This window comes from Silurus aristotelis (genome assembly GCF_946808225.1).
Source record: "Silurus aristotelis genome assembly, chromosome: 1".
Taxonomy (NCBI): Eukaryota; Metazoa; Chordata; class Actinopteri; order Siluriformes; family Siluridae; genus Silurus; species Silurus aristotelis.
This window is the reverse complement of record NC_139574.1, coordinates 39,329,826-39,347,932: the sequence shown is the minus strand read 5'-3', so window position 1 is coordinate 39,347,932 and position 18,107 is coordinate 39,329,826. Positions and strand designations below refer to the sequence as shown.

At 39.5% G+C, this 18,107-nt stretch overlaps 2 protein-coding genes across 9 annotated transcripts in view; one reads left to right on the top strand and one right to left on the bottom strand.

The window, feature by feature from the left end:
* LOC310724584 (uncharacterized protein) overlaps window positions 1-18,107 on the top strand; it is a 171,319-nt gene that overhangs the window by 63,408 nt on the left and 89,804 nt on the right. The gene's annotated exons all lie outside the window — the stretch shown is intronic.
* Window positions 1-18,107, bottom strand: part of LOC310725056 (eukaryotic translation initiation factor 4 gamma 3-like) — a 136,570-nt gene that overhangs the window by 77,451 nt on the left and 41,012 nt on the right. The window lies entirely within an intron of this gene.

Sequence of the window (18,107 nt, the reverse complement as noted above, 5' to 3'; positions counted from 1 at the left end):
ATGGCTAACAACATAGACCTTATCCTCACTAGCACATTAGACACTGTTGCCCACAACCGGTTAAAAAAGGTTAGAGAACAAGCACCTGCACCTTGGTATAATAGTCATACGCATGTCCTCAAGAGAACAGCACGTAATCTGGAGAGAAAATGGAGGAAAACTAAATTGGAGGTATTTAGAATTGCGTATAAAGACAGTATGCTCAGCTACAGACAGGCGCTAAAAGCTGCTAGAGCTGAACACCTGAGCAAACTCATAGAAAACAACCAAAACAATCCCAGGTTCCTTTTCAGTACAGTAGCTAAATTAACTACAAATCAGAGATCTGAAAAATGTGTTCCATCACAGTGTAGTAGTGACGACTTTATGAATTTCTTCACTGAAAAAATAGATAACATTAGAAAAACAATTGTGGCGGTCCAACCTCTGACAGCATCTCCTGACACAATCTCACCTACAACTCCACAACTACACTGTTTTACATGTACAGGACAGGAAGAGCTGTATGATGTTATTACCAAAGCTAAATCAACAACATGTCAGTTAGATCGCATTCCAACTCATCTATTGAAGGAAGTGTTACATACAGCTGGTGAGCCTCTTCTCAATATTATTAACTCCTCATTATCTTTAGGTCACGTCCATAAATCCCTCAAGTTCCTGCCTTAATTGGTAATAAAAAAAAGAACTAAATACATGGCTTGATAAATTATTGTGCCAAATACAGCATCCAAAAAATAAACTTTACCAACTTATTTTATTTTACATTGACAGATCAATATTTATCATTTTCAGTTTTATTTTAAAATTAGCACCATTATTTAATTTTCCCTTTTATTTCCAATTTTATTGTTTAATAATTACTTTCCTTTTTATGTAATATTTTTATTTGGCACATTAATTACTTTATTAAGCCATTTTGTATTTGTTTACTACCAATATTGGCAGCGTTCATCCTCCAATTTGTTTCAAGTATCTGCACAATATATATATCTGACATTGAAGCCCCTGTTAATAAACGTTTGAATTATTATTTTTATTATTATTCCCAGGTTCCTCCTGCTTCGCTGCTGAGACATTCATGTTGAGCATCGACAAGAAGATTGTCAACAACCACATCACAACCTTCACCTCCTCCATCTGCCTGATGTTTGGCAGTTATTACTGCTTTAACATACACTACCCAGTGGAACTACGATCAACACTGGAGTTTCTCCAACGCTAATATTCTGTTTTTATCAACACCTTTTTTGGATTTATCAAACGTATCAATTTGATATCCATCTCAGGTTGTTCATTTTCTCAATCTTTCTCTCACTCTTTTTTTTTCCATAAAGGTGTTTCTTTTCCATAAATCCTGAGAGGCACAGAGGTTGAATCCAAGAAGAAAAAAGTGTTCAGTCAATCCCAGAGTCCTCACTCTCATCTCAGACATTGCTGACCATGAGTGGATCTAGTGCGACCCCTCTTGTTGTGGACAATGTGATAAAGGTGTGTTACAGACTTAACTTGTTTGAACATTTTTGTAGTTCAAACAGCAGCAATAACACTTAAAGCACTACACTACAGAAACAATATGAAAGAAAGTTTTCTACATTTCTCTAATGCTGTCGAGTAACACAGTTTACAGGCCTAAGAATGTAACACTAGCTTCAAAATCACAACCTTGTTTCTGCCTGGTGTCGAACCAGGGACCTTTCACGTGTGAGGCGAACGTGATGACCACTACACTACAGAAACTACCGCAGGGAAAAGCTTCTTGGTCACTGTTTGCACTTTTGCATACATTCACAGTTTCAGTAGAGCAGGAGAATGAACCGGTTTGCTGAGAAGTTCAAAACACTATCGTTCTTCTAGCATAGAAGCAGTCTTGCTTTTATTTGCTTCCCTTGAACACTTGGCGTTTGTGTATTACATGGACCCACCTGTCATCATAGACACCGGCAAAACATTTCAAAATCACTTGGCTTCTTCTTCTTCTTCTTCTTCTTCTTCTTCTTCTTATTATTATTATTATTATTCAACTCTTTTTTATTGATGCACTTCAAACAGAGACACTCAGGCGAGAAAGACAATGATACAGTGGTTAATTTAGTCCAACAACAAGAAATTGGTCTCTCTCTTTCTAAGTTATACACACAATCACAATCATGAATGTGAGCATCAAGAACAGGAGAAAAAAAGAAAAATAAAACAAAATAAAAGATTTTGCACCTAAGTACATTAACACTCTCAAAGATATGTTTTCCTTTCTCCTTTCTACATCTACCAAGAAGTCAGGGGCAAGGGGAAGAGCTCAAAAAGGCTAAACAAAGAGAACAGGATTTTATTTTCCTCTTTCTCCTAAATATGATAAGAATGGTTGCCAGGTGGTGTAAAACTTTTCCGTAATACCAAGTAATGTAAATCTGATCTTTTCTATTTGAATAAACTGAGACAGGTCATGTATCTAATGAGAAGAACTGGGTGGGTGAGGATTCTTCCAATTCAGTAATATAAGTCTCTTTGCTACTATTAAACAAAAGGCGAGCATGTTTGATTGTAAGGATGACAATGAGGGATTTGTGGGCTTGAGTCCAAATAATGCTATTAGGGGACATGGTTTAATATCTAAAATAAAGTATTCAGAGATTGATTTAAAAATCGATGTCCAGAAAGAGGTCAAGGCTGGGCAAAGACAAAAAGTATGATAAAGAGTAGCCGGAGCCGCCGACACGATCACAAGTTGGATCCAAACCAGGGTTAATTTTAGATAGTTTGGTCTTTGTCCAATACACTCTATGCAACAATTTAAACTGTATTAACGAATGACGGGCGCATATAGAGGAGGATGTACACGACCAAGGGCCTTGGACCATTCCTCATCCGTGAAATTATAATTAAGATCCGATTCCCAGTTACTCTTTATTTTAGAAAGCGATGAAGATCCCGATTGAACAACGAATGAAAAAATAGTTTTATAAATATTAGAGACAGTACCCTTACAAAGTTTTACAAAGTGCTAATAAAGAGCATAATAAAGCATGCAGAGGCACATGAGGACAGACGAGGTCAGACAGGAGTCTCTCCGTGGACTATGATGTTTGGCGACGGTATTGTGATTCGTGGTGAGAGTAGGGAGCAGGTTGAGAAGAGTCTGGAGACGTGGAGGTGCGTCCTGGAGAGAAGGAGAATGAAAGTCAGTAAACGTGTGTGGATGAGAGGGAGAGCAGTGGAGTGGTGAAGGTGTACGAGTTTAAATACCACAGTTTTGAAACCATCTCAGAAATCGTTTGAGGAGGTCATGACACGATTAATTGTCCTTTTAAAGATTGCGAGCTGACAACCAGCGACCTTTCAACTTTCAGTAGCCATGAATCTGAAGGTTTGAACTTTTTCTGTCTTTCAAAGAAAATCTAGAGCTCTGAAAAGGTCTTTTAAATGGAGGTTTTTATTATTGATATATAAAACTGCATGCCCCTGTGTGAAAAAGTGTTTGCCCCCTAAACCTTATAACTGGTTGGGCCGCCCTTAGCAGCAACAACTGATATCAAGCGTTTGTGATAACTTGCGATGAGTCTGTTACAGCACTGTGGAGGAATTTTGCTCCACTCATCTATGCAGAATTGATATAATTCAGCCACATTGTAGGGATTATGAGCACAAACCTCCTTCTTAAGGTCATGCCACAGCATCTCAATATGATTCAGGTCAGGACTTTGACTAAGCCACTCCAAAGTTTTATTTTGTTTTTCTTCAGCTATTCAGAGGTGGACTTGCTGGTGTGTTTTGGATCATTGTCCTGCTGCAGAACCCAAGTTCACTTCAGCTTGAGATCACAAACAGATTCCCCTTCAGGATTTTTTTGGTAAACAGCAGAGTTCATGATTAAATTTATCACTGCAAGTCTTCCAGGTCCTGAAGCAGCAAAACAGCCCCAGACCATCACACTACCACCACCATATTTCACTGTTGGTATGATGCTCTTTGTCTCAAATGCAGTGTTACTTTTATGTAATGGGACAACATTACATAACCTTCCAAAAAGTTAAACTTTTGTCTCATCAGTCCACAGAGTATTTTCCCAAAAGTCCTGGGGATCAAGATGTTTTTTTGGCAAAACTAAGACGAGCCTTTATGTTCTTTTCCCCTGTCATGCAGATCATTTTTGCCAGGTCTCTTTCTCATGGTGGAGTCATGAACACTGACCTTAACTGAGGCAAGTGAGGCTGCAGTTCTTTGGATGTTGTTGTGGGGTCTTTTGTGACCTCTTGGATGAGTCGTCACTGTGCTCTTGGGGTAATTTTGGTCGGCCGGCCACTCCTGGGAAGGTTCTCCACTGTTCCATGTTTTTGCCATGTGTGAATAATTTCTCTCACTGTGGTTCACTGGAGTCTCAAAGCTTTAGAAATGGACTTCGGAGCGGTTGTTCTCCATGCCGGATCAAACGACACCAGGCTGCGGCAAACGGAGATCTTAAAGAGGGACTTCAGGATCCTGGTGGAGACGGTACGCAGCACATCACCCACAACGAGGATCATTGTGTCAGGACCTCTTCCCACTTACCAGCGAGGGGCTGAGAAGTTTAGTAGACTTTTAGCTCTAAATGAATGGTTACAGTCATGGTGTCGAGAACATAAACTTCTCTTTGTTAATAACTGGAACTGTTTCTGGGAGCGTCCTAGGTTCTTCCGCCCTGATGGCCTGCACCCTAGCAGAGTTGGAGCAGCAGTGCTATCAGATAACATCTCTAGGATACTACACACCATCTGACTGGTAAGACATCAAGAAATCTTCAACTATAAGAACACGCATACTACAGACCAAATAGTTACAAGTTCACACACAGCCCAGTTTATAGAAACCATATCTATTCCTCGGGTAGTAAAACCAAGAATTACATACACAAGATCCAGAAATAATCTTATTGCAGTTAAAACTGAAAAATGCCAGATAAACAAACACAACAAAGTTCTAAAGTTCGGTCTTTTAAACATTAGATCACTTGCACCCAAAGCACTGATTGTAAATGAGATGATCACAGATAATAATCTGGATGCACTCTGTCTCACTGAGACCTGGATTAAACCAGGTGATTATATGGGTCTAAACGAGTCGACACCGTCAGGATATGTTTATAAGCATGAGCCCCGTCAGACTGGTCGTGGGGGGGGGTGTAGGAACCATTTATAGTGCTTCTCTTAATGTTAGTCAGAGATTAGGATTCAGCTTTAAATCATTTGAAGTGCTCGTTCTTAAAATTGCACTTTCAGAGATGCATAGAAAACTCGCTCTGGTCACCGTGTACAGACCCCCAGGACCCTACGCTGATTTTCTTCATGAGTTTGCTTGTTTTCTCTCAGACCTCCTGATCAGCTTTGATAAAGTGCTGCTTGTAGGAGATTTTAATATTCATGTAGATGATGAAAACGATGCCCTAGGATTATCATTTGTCGATTTACTAAACTCTTTTGGAGTTAAACAAAACGTCACCAGACCAACCCACCGTTTTAACCACACACTAGACTTAATAATATCCCACGGAGCAGACGTCACTGATATAGATATTTTACCCCAGAGTGATGACATCACAGACCATTACCTCATACTGTACACACTACCGGTAGAGCAGATTAACCGTGTTTCACCACGTTATCGACCTGGTAGGACTATTATTCCAACCACTAAGGACAGATTCATAAATAACCTGCCTGATTTATCTCAGTTTCACATTAAACCCATAAATGCTGATCATCTTGATGAGATGGCGAACAACATAGACCTTATCCTCACTAGCACTTTAGACACTGTTGCCCCCATCCGGTTAAAAAAGGTTCGAGAACAAGCACCTGCACCTTGGTATAATAGTCATACGCATGCCCTAAAGAGTACAACACGTAATCTGGAGAGAAAATGGAGGAAAACTAAATTGGAGGTATTTAGAATTGCGTATAAAGACAGTATGCTTAGCTACAGACAGGCGCTAAAAGCTGCTAGAGCTAAACACCTGAGCAAACTCATAGAAAATAACAAAAACAATCCCAGGTTCCTTTTCAGTACAGTCGCTAAATTAACAACAAATCAGGGATCTGAAAAATGTGTTCCATCACAGTTTAGTAGTGAAGACTTTATGAATTTCTTCACTGAAAAAATAGATAACATTCGAAAAACAATTGTGGCAGTTCAACCTCTGACAGCATCTCCCGACACAATCGTACTTACAACCCCACAACTACACTGTTTTACATGTATAGGACAGGAAGAGCTGTATGATGCTATTATGAAAGCTAAATCAACAACATGTCAGTTAGATCCAATTCCCACTAAACTACTGAAGGAAGTGTTATATACAGCTGGTGAGCCTCTTTTAAATATTATTAACTCCTCACTATCGTTAGGTCATGTCCCTAAATCCCTCAAGTTAGCAGTTATTAAGCCCCTCATTAAAAAACCTAATCTGGATCCAAACACGCTATCGAATTACAGACCAATTTCAAATCTCCCATTTATGTCTTAGATTTTAGAAAAGATTGTCGCTGCCCAGTTATGTAACCACTTGCAGGAGAACAATATCTTTGAAGAGTTTCAGTCAGGTTTTAGGCCCCATCATAGCACAGAAACTGCTCTAGTTAAAATCACTAATGACCTGCTTTTAGCTTCAGACCAAGGCTACATCTCCCTATTAGTTTTACTAGATCTTAGTGCTGCGTTCGACACTATAGATCATGATCTTCTCCTCGATCGCTTACAGAATTACATCGGTATTCAGGGACAGGCATTAAGCTGGTTTAAATCCTACCTGTCCAATCGTTACCATTTCGTAGATTTAAATGGAGAGCTATCCAGGATAATGCTAGTAAATTATGGCGTGCCACAAGGGTCAGTTCTGGGACCCCTGCTTTTTACAATATACATGCTTCCATTAGGAAATATTATTAGAAGGCATGGAATTAGCTTCCATTGTTATGCTGATGATACCCAGCTATATATTTCATCCAAACCAGGCGATACAGCTCAATTAGCTCGCATAACTGAGTGTGTTGAAGAAATAAGAGATTGGATGACCCATAACTTTCTGCTATTAAATCCTGATAAAACGGAGATTTTGCTCATCGGCCCAAAAAATAGTACACAGAAGCTCCAGCATCTCAGCCTGCATTTAGACGGTTGTTCTGTAACTACTAGTTCAACGGTAAAAGACCTGGGAGTTATTTTAGACAGCAACTTATCTTTTAAAAATCACATCAATCAAGTTACAAAAACAGCCTTCTTTCACCTTAGAAATATTTCTAAGCTAAGAAATATGTTATCTATATCTGATGCAGAGAAGCTCGTCCATGCGTTTATGACCTCTAGAATAGACTACTGTAATGCATTACTAGGTGGATGTCCTGCATCATTAATAAACAAGCTTCAGTTAGTTCAGAATGCCGCAGCAAGAGTTCTTACTAGGTCAAGAAAATACGATCATATAACCCCAATCTTATCGTCCCTACATTGGCTTCCTATTAAGTTTCGAATAGACTACAAACTACTGCTACTCACTTATAAAGCACTAAATGGTTTGGCTCCCATGTATCTATCCAGTCTCTTAACACGCTACAATCCGTCACGCTCCCTGAGATCTCAAAACTCTGGGCTTCTAGTAGTTCCTAGAATAGCAAAGTCCACTAAAGGCGGTAGAGCATTTTCACATTTAGCTCCTAAACTCTGGAATAGTCTTCCTGACAGTGTTCGGGGTTCAGATACACTCTCCCAGTTTAAGTGTAGATTAAAAACATATCTTTTTAGCAAAGCCTACACATAACACACATCACACACATCACATCACAACCTTGTGCTCCAGAACATCTGATCACATGCACATTATCAACTTGTGCTGTTAATATCATGAACAGCAGCTACGCTAATTCCTCTCCACTGCTTCTCTTTCTCTCCCCATCCCGAGGCTTCCTGAGGTTTGGCCAGCTCCAGTCACGTCCCACCTCGTGAAGATTATGGACCTATGGATGATCATGGAGAAGTAGATGCCGAGTGTTTAAAGGCCCTGGCATGGAGAAGCTGATGCTGGATCTATGATGATCACAAATTGTTCTGTATTGTTGAAAGATTTATGACCAAACTTTTGATGTCACCCATATGAGGATGGGTTCCCCTTTGAGTCTGGTTCCTCTCAAGGTTTCTTCCTCATATCATCTAAGGGAGTTTTTCCTTGCCACTGTCGCCACGGCTGCTCATCAGGGACAAACGCACACCATTCACCTTCACTGTTGTTTTCTGTAAAGCTGCTTTGAGACAATGTCTGTTGTGAAAAGCGCTATACAAATAAACTTGACTTGACTTGACTTGACTTTATAACCTTTTCCAGACTGATAGATCTCCATTACTTTCTTTCTCATTTGTTTCTGAATTTATTTGGATCTCAGCATGATGTCTAGCTTTTGAGGATCTTTTGGTCGACTTCACTTTGTCAGGCAGGTCCTATTTAAGAGATTTCTTGATTGCTAACAGGTGTGGCAGTAATCAGGCCTGTGTGTGGTGAGAGAAATTGAAATATTACACACAGGGCCATGTTGTTTTGGGTTTTGTTTTCCCTCAATAATAAAAAAATATTTTTAAAACTGCATGTTGTGTTCATTTGTTTATCGTTTACTAATATTTAAATTAGTTTGATGATCTGAAACATTAAAGTGTGACAAAAAATAAGAAATCATTAAGGGGCAAACACTTTTTCACACCACTATATATATATATATATATATATATATATATATATATATATATATATATATATATATATATATATATATATATATATTAAATTCAATTCAATTCATTTTTATTTGTATAGCGCTTTTAACAATGAACATTGTCTCAAAGCAGCTTTACACAGATAATGCGGTGATTAAAAATGAATATGTTCTTTATGAGTGAGTTTGTCCCTGATGAACAAGCCGGTGGCGACTGTGGCAAGGAAAAACTCCCCGAGATGGCATAAGGAAGAAACCTTGAGAGGGTTAGGGTCATCTGGGTTACACCCCGAAAGTCCATTTGTGGCAGATATACAATGCTGCAGGAGGCAGTGATGATGATCAGAAGCTAACTGTATTCCTAAATCAGTGTAGGAGACTGTTTACATTAACTACAGTCCAATCCATCCTCAAAGCTCCCATTCTTACTCCGGAATTTCATGGAACCACCCAAGGTGTTGATGACAAACCTACCCCAGCTGCACAGAGTGCCTCCAGTCAAAGAGAACACTATCCAGAGGCAGGCCTGGACGAAGTGGGAAGATCCCCGGAGGGGAGAAGGGCAGGAACAGTGGTCACTGGAGCCTCAGGAGCATGTTTAACTCGACCGAGAGAGAGAGAGAAAGAGAGAGAGAGAGAGAGAGAGAGAGAGAGAGAGAGAGGGTGACAGGAAGAGAAGGATATGGATTATTAAGTGTACCTATTGTTGTATGAGAGTTAAAGTCACTGTGCAGTTTGGACTCCGGCAAGACTCGCTATGGCAGCATAACTAAAAGGGAGAACCAGAAGGCAACACAGACATGAGGGATCTCTGGGATAAGAGACAACCCACCACACCACCATCAACAAAACTGAGTGAACGTGTGAATGTGAGGGGACGACAGCATACAAATATCCCAGTTCACCAAACACTCTATATCCATGTTCCCTCCAGATCTGCGCCTTTACCTAAGAAAAAAATCTACTGATTAAAGGCTTTACTAAATAAATATGTTTTCAACCTCAACCTAAACACTGAGACTGTGTCTGAGTCCCGAACACTGATTGGAAGGCTGTTCCATAACTGTGGGGGTTTATAAGAGAAAGATCTGCCCCTTGCTGTAGTCTTCATTATTTGAGGAACCAACAGATAGCCAGCACCTTTTGATCTAAGTAGGCGTGGAGGATCATACTGGTACAGAAGTTCACTCAGATACTGCGGTGCGAGACCGTTAAGTGCTTTATACGTCAGTAGTAGTATTTTATAATCAATGCGAGATTTGATTGGGAGCAGTGTAGACTGATTAAAACAGGAGTGATGTGGTCATATTTCCTAGATCTAGTGAGGACTCTTGCCGCTGCATTCTGAACTAACTGAAGCTTATTTCTGCACTTACTCCAACACCCAGACAGTAAAGCGTTACAGTAGTCTAATCTAGAAGTAACAAAAGCATGAACTAGTTTTTCTGCATCCTGTAACGACATCATATTTCTAATTTTAGCAATATTTCTAAGGTGAAAGAAGGGGATCCTGGTAATATTATTCACGTGAGCCTCAAAGGAAAGACTCGGGTTTAATAATCACACCAAGGTCTTTGACAGCCGTACACGCTGAAACAGAAACACCATCCAGAGATGCTAGGTAATCGGAAAGTTTGCTTCTAGCTGCATGTGGTCCTAGTTAAAGTACTTTCGTCTTATCTGAGTTGAGCAGAAGAAAGAATATATGTATATATATATATGATAAGAGGATGAGGAGAAACTAATTATGGAGCTACCAACAGGCCAACAGCAACTACCGACATACATGACACACACACACACACACACACACACACACACACACACACACACACACACACACACACACACACACACACACACACACACACACCAATATCTCAAAAACCCTAAGGTGAATGAGAAAGATCTCAAAGTGACCTACCCAGTAGCTCAACTCGTAGCCTAATTAAAAAAAGCCCCACACTGAGGCAGAGACATTAATGCCCCCCACCTGCAAAGCTGCTGTGAACAAGATGCTCGGCCCTGACGCTGTTAAAGAAATAGCTAAAGTTCCTCTCAGATTACACAATTACCAGACATATTGATGAAACTGAAAACAGAGAGACACTGAGAGCTGCTGAGCGAAAGCTTTGTAAGTGTGTGTTGAGTACATGTGTATTATCTAGCAAATCTAAGTTCCTTACCATCTCTCTCTCTCTCTCTCTCTCTCTCTCTCTCTCTCTCTCTCTCTCTCTCTCTCTCTCTCTCTCTCTCTCTCAGGATACCCAGAAGGACAAATGAAATGGGAGATGCTCCCAGAATAAACAGAATTGATGTTGATGCCATCAGGCACAATAATATTATTGGACCTCCGCAGAATCCAAACCGAAGTAAGTTTCTCTTTAAAGCAGATGCTGTTACAGAACCATTGTGAACGAGTGTGTGAGCGAGTGTGTGAGCGAGTGTGTAAATGAGTGTGTGAGCAGATGTGTGAATGAGTGTGTGAACAAGTGTGTGAATGAACATGTTAGAGATCACACAGTATGTGCCTTATCCTCCTTTGTAGTTATTGTTGTTCCTGTCAGGATCATTCGGAACAGACTTTGGAGTCCAGACACATGTACTGTAAGTATCTCCTCAAAAGCACATGCTGTTACAGAACCTCACTGTGAACGAGTGTGTGAACGAGTGTGTTAGATCTCATTCAGCTAATGAACATGTAATCGTGTATCATTTCATCACGTGTGAATTTGGACGTTTGATTCTTTCGTGTGAAATGCTGCGTTTGTCTAAGTTACAGATGTTACATGTTTGTTTCACATGAAAATACAGTGAGCTGATATGTGAATAATGATGTGGCTGCATTCTGAACACTTGGTGCTTCTTGTTCCTGCTGTTAAAATGTGTGACGTATTTCTTGTTGTTTTTTAGATTCTTTATATGAGGTGTATGGTTCAACCACCTCCAAACCTTCACCATCGCCTAAAGATGAAATGACACAAAATAATTTCTCACATTTTTTAAATCAGATTTTAAAACAACAACAAAAAACATAAACCCTGTGTCTCTGTTTGTATTACTCCCCATTCTACTGGACCCACTGCATGGAGTTTACTGGGTGGCACCTGGAACTTCAGATCCCGGAAGATGCACAGGCTAAAACTCAGACAGACAGACACAAACACACACACACACGCGCACACACACACACACACACACACGCAAACGCACATACACACACACACACACACACACACACACACACACACACGTATGCACAGAAACCCTCACCACCACCTATAGCTCAAACCACATAAAGAAAATAATCTCCTAAAATGTTTAATCAGATTTAATAATAATAACAAAAATACAAATAAACCCTGTGCCTCTTTAGCTAATATATACATCATTTTGAAATATTATTTGTACCTTTTGTGTGTTTGCATCTATTATATATTATTATTTGACATTTTTGTAGATTTTCCAGTAATTTAAATTAAATGTTTTATTGTTCATGTAACAGTGACTTGTGAATTATTCTGTTTACCCGCAGCATCTTCTGTGTTGCCTGTCCAGAGTAAAAAACAACCCTATGTATTCACAATTCACGTTTCAGTGACACGTCAAATAATGTCACAGTTAAAGTATGTTTGAACCAATGATATTTGCATGGGAGGATCATGGGAATATCTTATGGGTTCAAACAAAGACAACTACAGCCATTTGTTGGTCAAAATACCACCATAAAGGATGCTTACCACAGTGAGACTAAACCATTATTTACTCATGTATGAATCCTAATTACACCAACAATCAGGGACTTCAAAAGCGGAAAGTGTCAGAGCCTGCAACGTGACCATCAGACTCAATTTGTCATTACAACCGTGATGAGAAAAATGCAAAGCCAACTCTGTGCCATGAGGTGGGTTCACATGCAACTTGGACCTCGTGGCGTAACGGTAGCGCGTCTGACTCCAAATCAGAAGGTTGCGTGTTCAAATCACGTCGTGGTTGCAGGGCTCTTGCTTTTTGGCCTCTTTTAGCAGCTGCTCGATCTGTGATTGTCTAATGTGGAGACTGAATTTGTCCAAAGTGGAGTCTGTCTCATCAAATTAACGTTAGTACATTATGATGATGATTATGATCAGTGTCTTCACATAGATCAGGGGTATTAAACTCAGATATATAAATGTTTTATGACGTACACATTTTTTTCTAATGAACTTCAGCATCTTTGGATGATGTAAAGCCCAAAGTGTGTTGTTTCAAAAGAGATGTAAATTGTGTATGTAGCACACTGTTGTCAGGAGCTTTTACCATTGAAAGTCAGGAAGGTCATTTTCAGCTGTGAGGCCCAAAAGTGGGGCTGAAACCGAACAGGGTTCAAGAAACCGGGTTTATTTTCATATAAGTAACAGTATTTAGTTCAGTAAACTTAAGTTGATTTAAAGGAGAATTCAGTGCTGTTTAGTTCAGTAAAGTCTTCATTTAATCCAAAACTATTCGATTCATTAAGTTCAATTATCCTCAAATTAATATTTTTACATTCAATAAAAACAAATCATCCAGTTTTCATTGATGTTTATTTAGTGAATAATGCATTTAATAAACAATTGGTTTCACTCAGAATAACATTTTATTTTTTATAAGTAAAAATGTGTTTTTTATAAAACTCATTTGAAGCATATAAATAAAAATGCACCAGTTGGTTAAAAGAAAACATTTAAAAGTAAAACATTTCTTCCAGCTCATAAATCCTATAAAACATGCAGCATTAAACATGAACTTCCAGCAGATGAACATCTCATAATACTGTCTGGAAGTGAGAAATGTACAGGTTGTTTTTACTCCATACACATGAACTTACTTTGATCAGAAACACAATCATACTCCAAATCAATTCATCAATAAAGTCAATAAAAGAATCCCAAACTGCTGTGTGTCTTGTCCTCGCTATTAATGACGTCATTAGAGCTCCACTACTTCTAATTACCTGCTGTGACAGTGAGCTCTAATACACATCACACTGCCACCTACTGGTCATTTATGATTCTGCAACATTCATAGAGTCACTCCGGTCAACTTCCGGTTCTCAACTCGGATTCACTCGCTTTATACACAGTTTACAGCCGTTTTTATCTTATTTATGACTGTAATATCGCTCTTCTCTCAGGAACAACAGAAAAGCTGTGAAGACATGATGTTTTATCCGCTCTTTACCTCTGTAATGTGCGCATGCGCGTAGTGTCAGGTTAAGAGAGACCGGGTTACGTCACAGACGGAGGGCGGGGCATCTCTCTGTGACGTCACAGTAAGGCAACGTCTATAATTGGGAACGCGTCTCTGTTTCTCTCATTTCCGAGGTTTTTGCTTGTGAGTAAAGAGGCATAAACATGGAGCTCTTCAGAAGGTTGAGAAAGTTTTTTCAAACCAGAAGAACAAAGAAAACTAAGCAGATTGCTGAAATGAAGGAGAAGCTGGAAGACATGGAGAAAGTAGTAAAAGACTTGGATGCATTTTCTCTTCTAATGATAGAGAAGATAACAGAAGAGAAAGAAGAGAAAGACATTCTGCTACAGACGGTGCAAAAGCTGGAGGCTACTTTGGCTTCTGAGCGAAAGCAGCAGGAACAGGACATAACTGAGAGAAGCCAGAGCTGGGTGAGAGAACAAAAACAACTGGAGGAACGTGTTGCTCAGCTTGAATTTATTTTGGATCAGACCACCATGGAGCTCCAGTCTTCCTTGGAAATCAATGAGGAACTGGAGAAAACTGTAGAATGTGAGAGAGAGAGCTGGACGAGAGAACAAAATAATATAGAGGAACATGCTGCTCAGCTTGAGGTCACTTTGGAACAGACCACCATGGAGCTCCAGTCTTCCCTGAAAATCCATGAGGAACTGGAGAAAACCTTAGAATGTGAGAAAGAGAGCTGGACGAGAGAACAAAATAATATAGAGGAACATGCTGCTCAGCTTGAGGTCACTTTGGAACAGACCACCATGAAACTCCAGGATACTCAGAATCACTGTGAGAAAGTAAAAAATAGTGCAGAGCAGGAGAGAGATCATTTGATCAGAGACAAAGAGCGACTGGAGGAACGTGTTGATCAGTTTGAGCCCACGTTGGATTTTCAGGAAAAACAAGAAGACGAAAGAGAGAAAACTAAACTTGACATAGAGGAGAGGAACAACTTACAGCTTCAGACCAACAGGGGGCTCCAGGATACCCAGAATCTCTGTGAGGAAGAAAAGAAGACTTCAGAGAATAAAACAGAACATTATATGAGGGTCCGAGAGCGATGGGAGGAAATTGTTGCTCAGCTGAGACAAAAAAACCTTCAAAAGAAAAGGAGAAATAGAAAAAGAAGAAGCCGACAAGAGAAACAGAGAGTCTGAACACTTTCACTACAGCGAGACACAATAAACACTATAAAATAAATAAAGATTTTGAATTTCAATCATGTCTAATGTCTCTTCATCACAGAGAGCATTCAATGATGGTATTTTATTTTCTTGAAATCCACTTTAGTAAAGTCAGTGATGTTTGATGTCCTTAAAGAAAAGGAATTTGACCGAAACTGAAGTTGAGGTATTTTCTTGCAGCTTTAGTGCTTTGTTCATTTTGAGCTCTGAAAGCAATATAGCTGACAGTTAATGTGGGGCAGAACCTGATTCACTTAAACATCTGTACTTTATAATTAATCGCATGGATTGGCACAAGAAAGTGGATGATCTTTCAGCAGTCATTCTGACAGGGTTAACACTGGATTCACCTCACAACACCTGAACACTACTGCTGGATGGAGCAGCGGGTGCGTGCACGAGCGGCGGTTGGTGAATGGAGGGTGGAGCCGGGGGGAAACGAGCGGTGAGAAGCAGATCTGTGGCTGATGGGACTAATCAGTGTGCTCTGTTTTAGTGACTGGTGATGAGGAGAAAAAGGAGAAAGACACCGAGCAGAGCTGCGCACGTGTGTGTGTGTGTGTGTGTGTGTGTGAGAAGTGCAAAACAGATTAACAAATCCGAAAACACAAGTCAGACAAACCGGAAAATGTAGGTATAGTTTGTGAATGTAAACTTACCGATCATTGGACAAGACACCTGACTTTCCTGAAGCCCCTAAATTAATAATGGTCATAGTGACATTGGTAACATTGCATTAATGTTATAATATCTGATAGCCATTAGAGGGCACTCTCGTGCTGCATGTGGGTGTGTTTGCAGTGTGCAGAGTAAACGAGTAAAAAACGCTGTGCAGTCATGTCTCCGGTTCTTTCTGCGCATGCTCCGAACTTAATGGGATAATATGTGTTTTATAGCATAATGATGCAAACATAACAGTATTTACATTCATCACATTACTGTGCTGGAAAACAATACAAATTAAATTAAAAAGAAGAAAAAGTGTAGAAGAAGAAAAGCGGGACAAAGACAGAGTTAATGCGATGTAATGAATGGTGATGATCATATAAATAAACTCAGTTTAGTAAAAGTTTGTGAACAAACTTTATATTGGCCCAGTTTTTAAAGTTTATTCTAAAAGTTATAAATAGTGTAATAAGTGGACAAGAAATATGAGTTGTTCATGTCACACAGATTTTTTATTTATTTTTTTATTTCAATTCAGTGTCATTACAAAATAGGTTTATATTTGTAGAGATTTTATTTGGACAAACATATCGAACAAAAGAAATCAGCAACATATATTGTTCATCCTGTATCAGTCGACCTCTAGGTGTGAGTTTAAATGGTATGCTCAGTTGTATGTATGAGATAATTGTAGTCTGGACGGTGAGACGCCACTAAGCGTTAATATTATAATAATTACACTGATCTATTAGAGACGCTTATCAGAAAAGTCCGAATCAAATCCACTCACAAGTGCAGCAGATTCATGTGATGTGAAATAATGTCCTAATGGCAGCAGCATTATACAGTCATATATATATTTCTATAAAAGAGCTCTGATACGGATTTCAGTCTTTAAGAAGAACATCTTCAGAGGGGTTTTTTCTCGTCCTGGTATCATAAGTGTAGATAAACATAGGTTGTGTTTAATTGACAGCCCTGATGAAGTCTGATGACCTGAAGAGGGTGGAGCTGAGACTTCAGACAGCAGACGGACTTCTGAGGAGGAACATCAGCATCACACGAGAGGTTAGAGGTCACCCAACCTGTAATTAATCCTGGAGGAATTAAGTGTGATTAGAGAGATAGTGATTTAAATGTGTGTGTGTGTGTGTGTGTGTGTGTGTGTGTGTGTGTGTGTGTGTGTGTGTTACTGCAGTTATGATATTAATAATAAGAATTATAAGTATTTTGGGGGGCTGTTATAAATTGTTCAAATCTTCCCTCTACCTCTCCTTTATTAGTGTAGTTACTGATAGAAAAAGTGAAAATCTTTTTAAAACAACTTTCATGCAAAACATCTTGTGGCTCAATTAGATGAGATTTGCCTAAAAAAAAAAATCATTGACACTTTTCTTTCACGTGAACAAGCTTTTTTTTTTTTTCACAAGACTTTGTCTTACACTTCCAGTGACTGTAGCTGAAGCAGAAAGAAGCTTTTTAAAACTGAAACTAATCAAATGATACCTGAGATCCACCATGTCACAAGAGCACCTCAGCAGCCTCGCTGTCATAAACATCAACCATACAAGTGCTGGTCAGATTTGCAACGATGATGTAATTGATGACTTTGCAACAAACAAAGCAAGAAAGATCTGTTTTTAGGAAAATGACTTTGTAGTGAAAAATGTATTTAATTTGTTTGTTGTGTGAATTGGCAATTTATTATTATTTATTTTCATATTGTATTTATGTATTTATTTGTAAATGTATTTACTGTAAAGATAAAGTAAGTGCAGATTGTTGTTAGTTATTTATCTTTTTAGGTGGCAGCAGGATGGGAGCAGGTCATGACGTGGAAAGGAGACTCTCTGCTTGCAGGCTTCCTGTGACGTAGCTTCCTGTGTTTGACTGTGTTTTTAAACTTTACTATTTATCTCTCCTTTTTTCCTCTTTTAATAATCCTGAATTGTTTTTGTCTTCCTGTCTTGTGCCTGTAGTTAGTTAACTCGACTATCACTGGTGTTCATTCCCTCTCACTTTATCACATCTCTGTATCTTAACTCTATCTGCTATTATAAACACTATGCCGGCTGTGTGTCTGCCTTTGAGCACAGGTGAGGACTCGTTCGATGCCCAGCTGCGAGAGCGGAAAGCGGCGCTGGAAACATCCCGGACGGACGCTCACTCGTCCCAGGTAAATTCCCGGGTTGAATCTAACGCTCCCAGCACCTCAACTCCGCGTGCTTTTCTGCCCAGGCCCACAGACCCTGGATGCTGCAGCAGCAGAAGACACGAGCCAAGCCCCGGTCCAGGACGTCTCCCC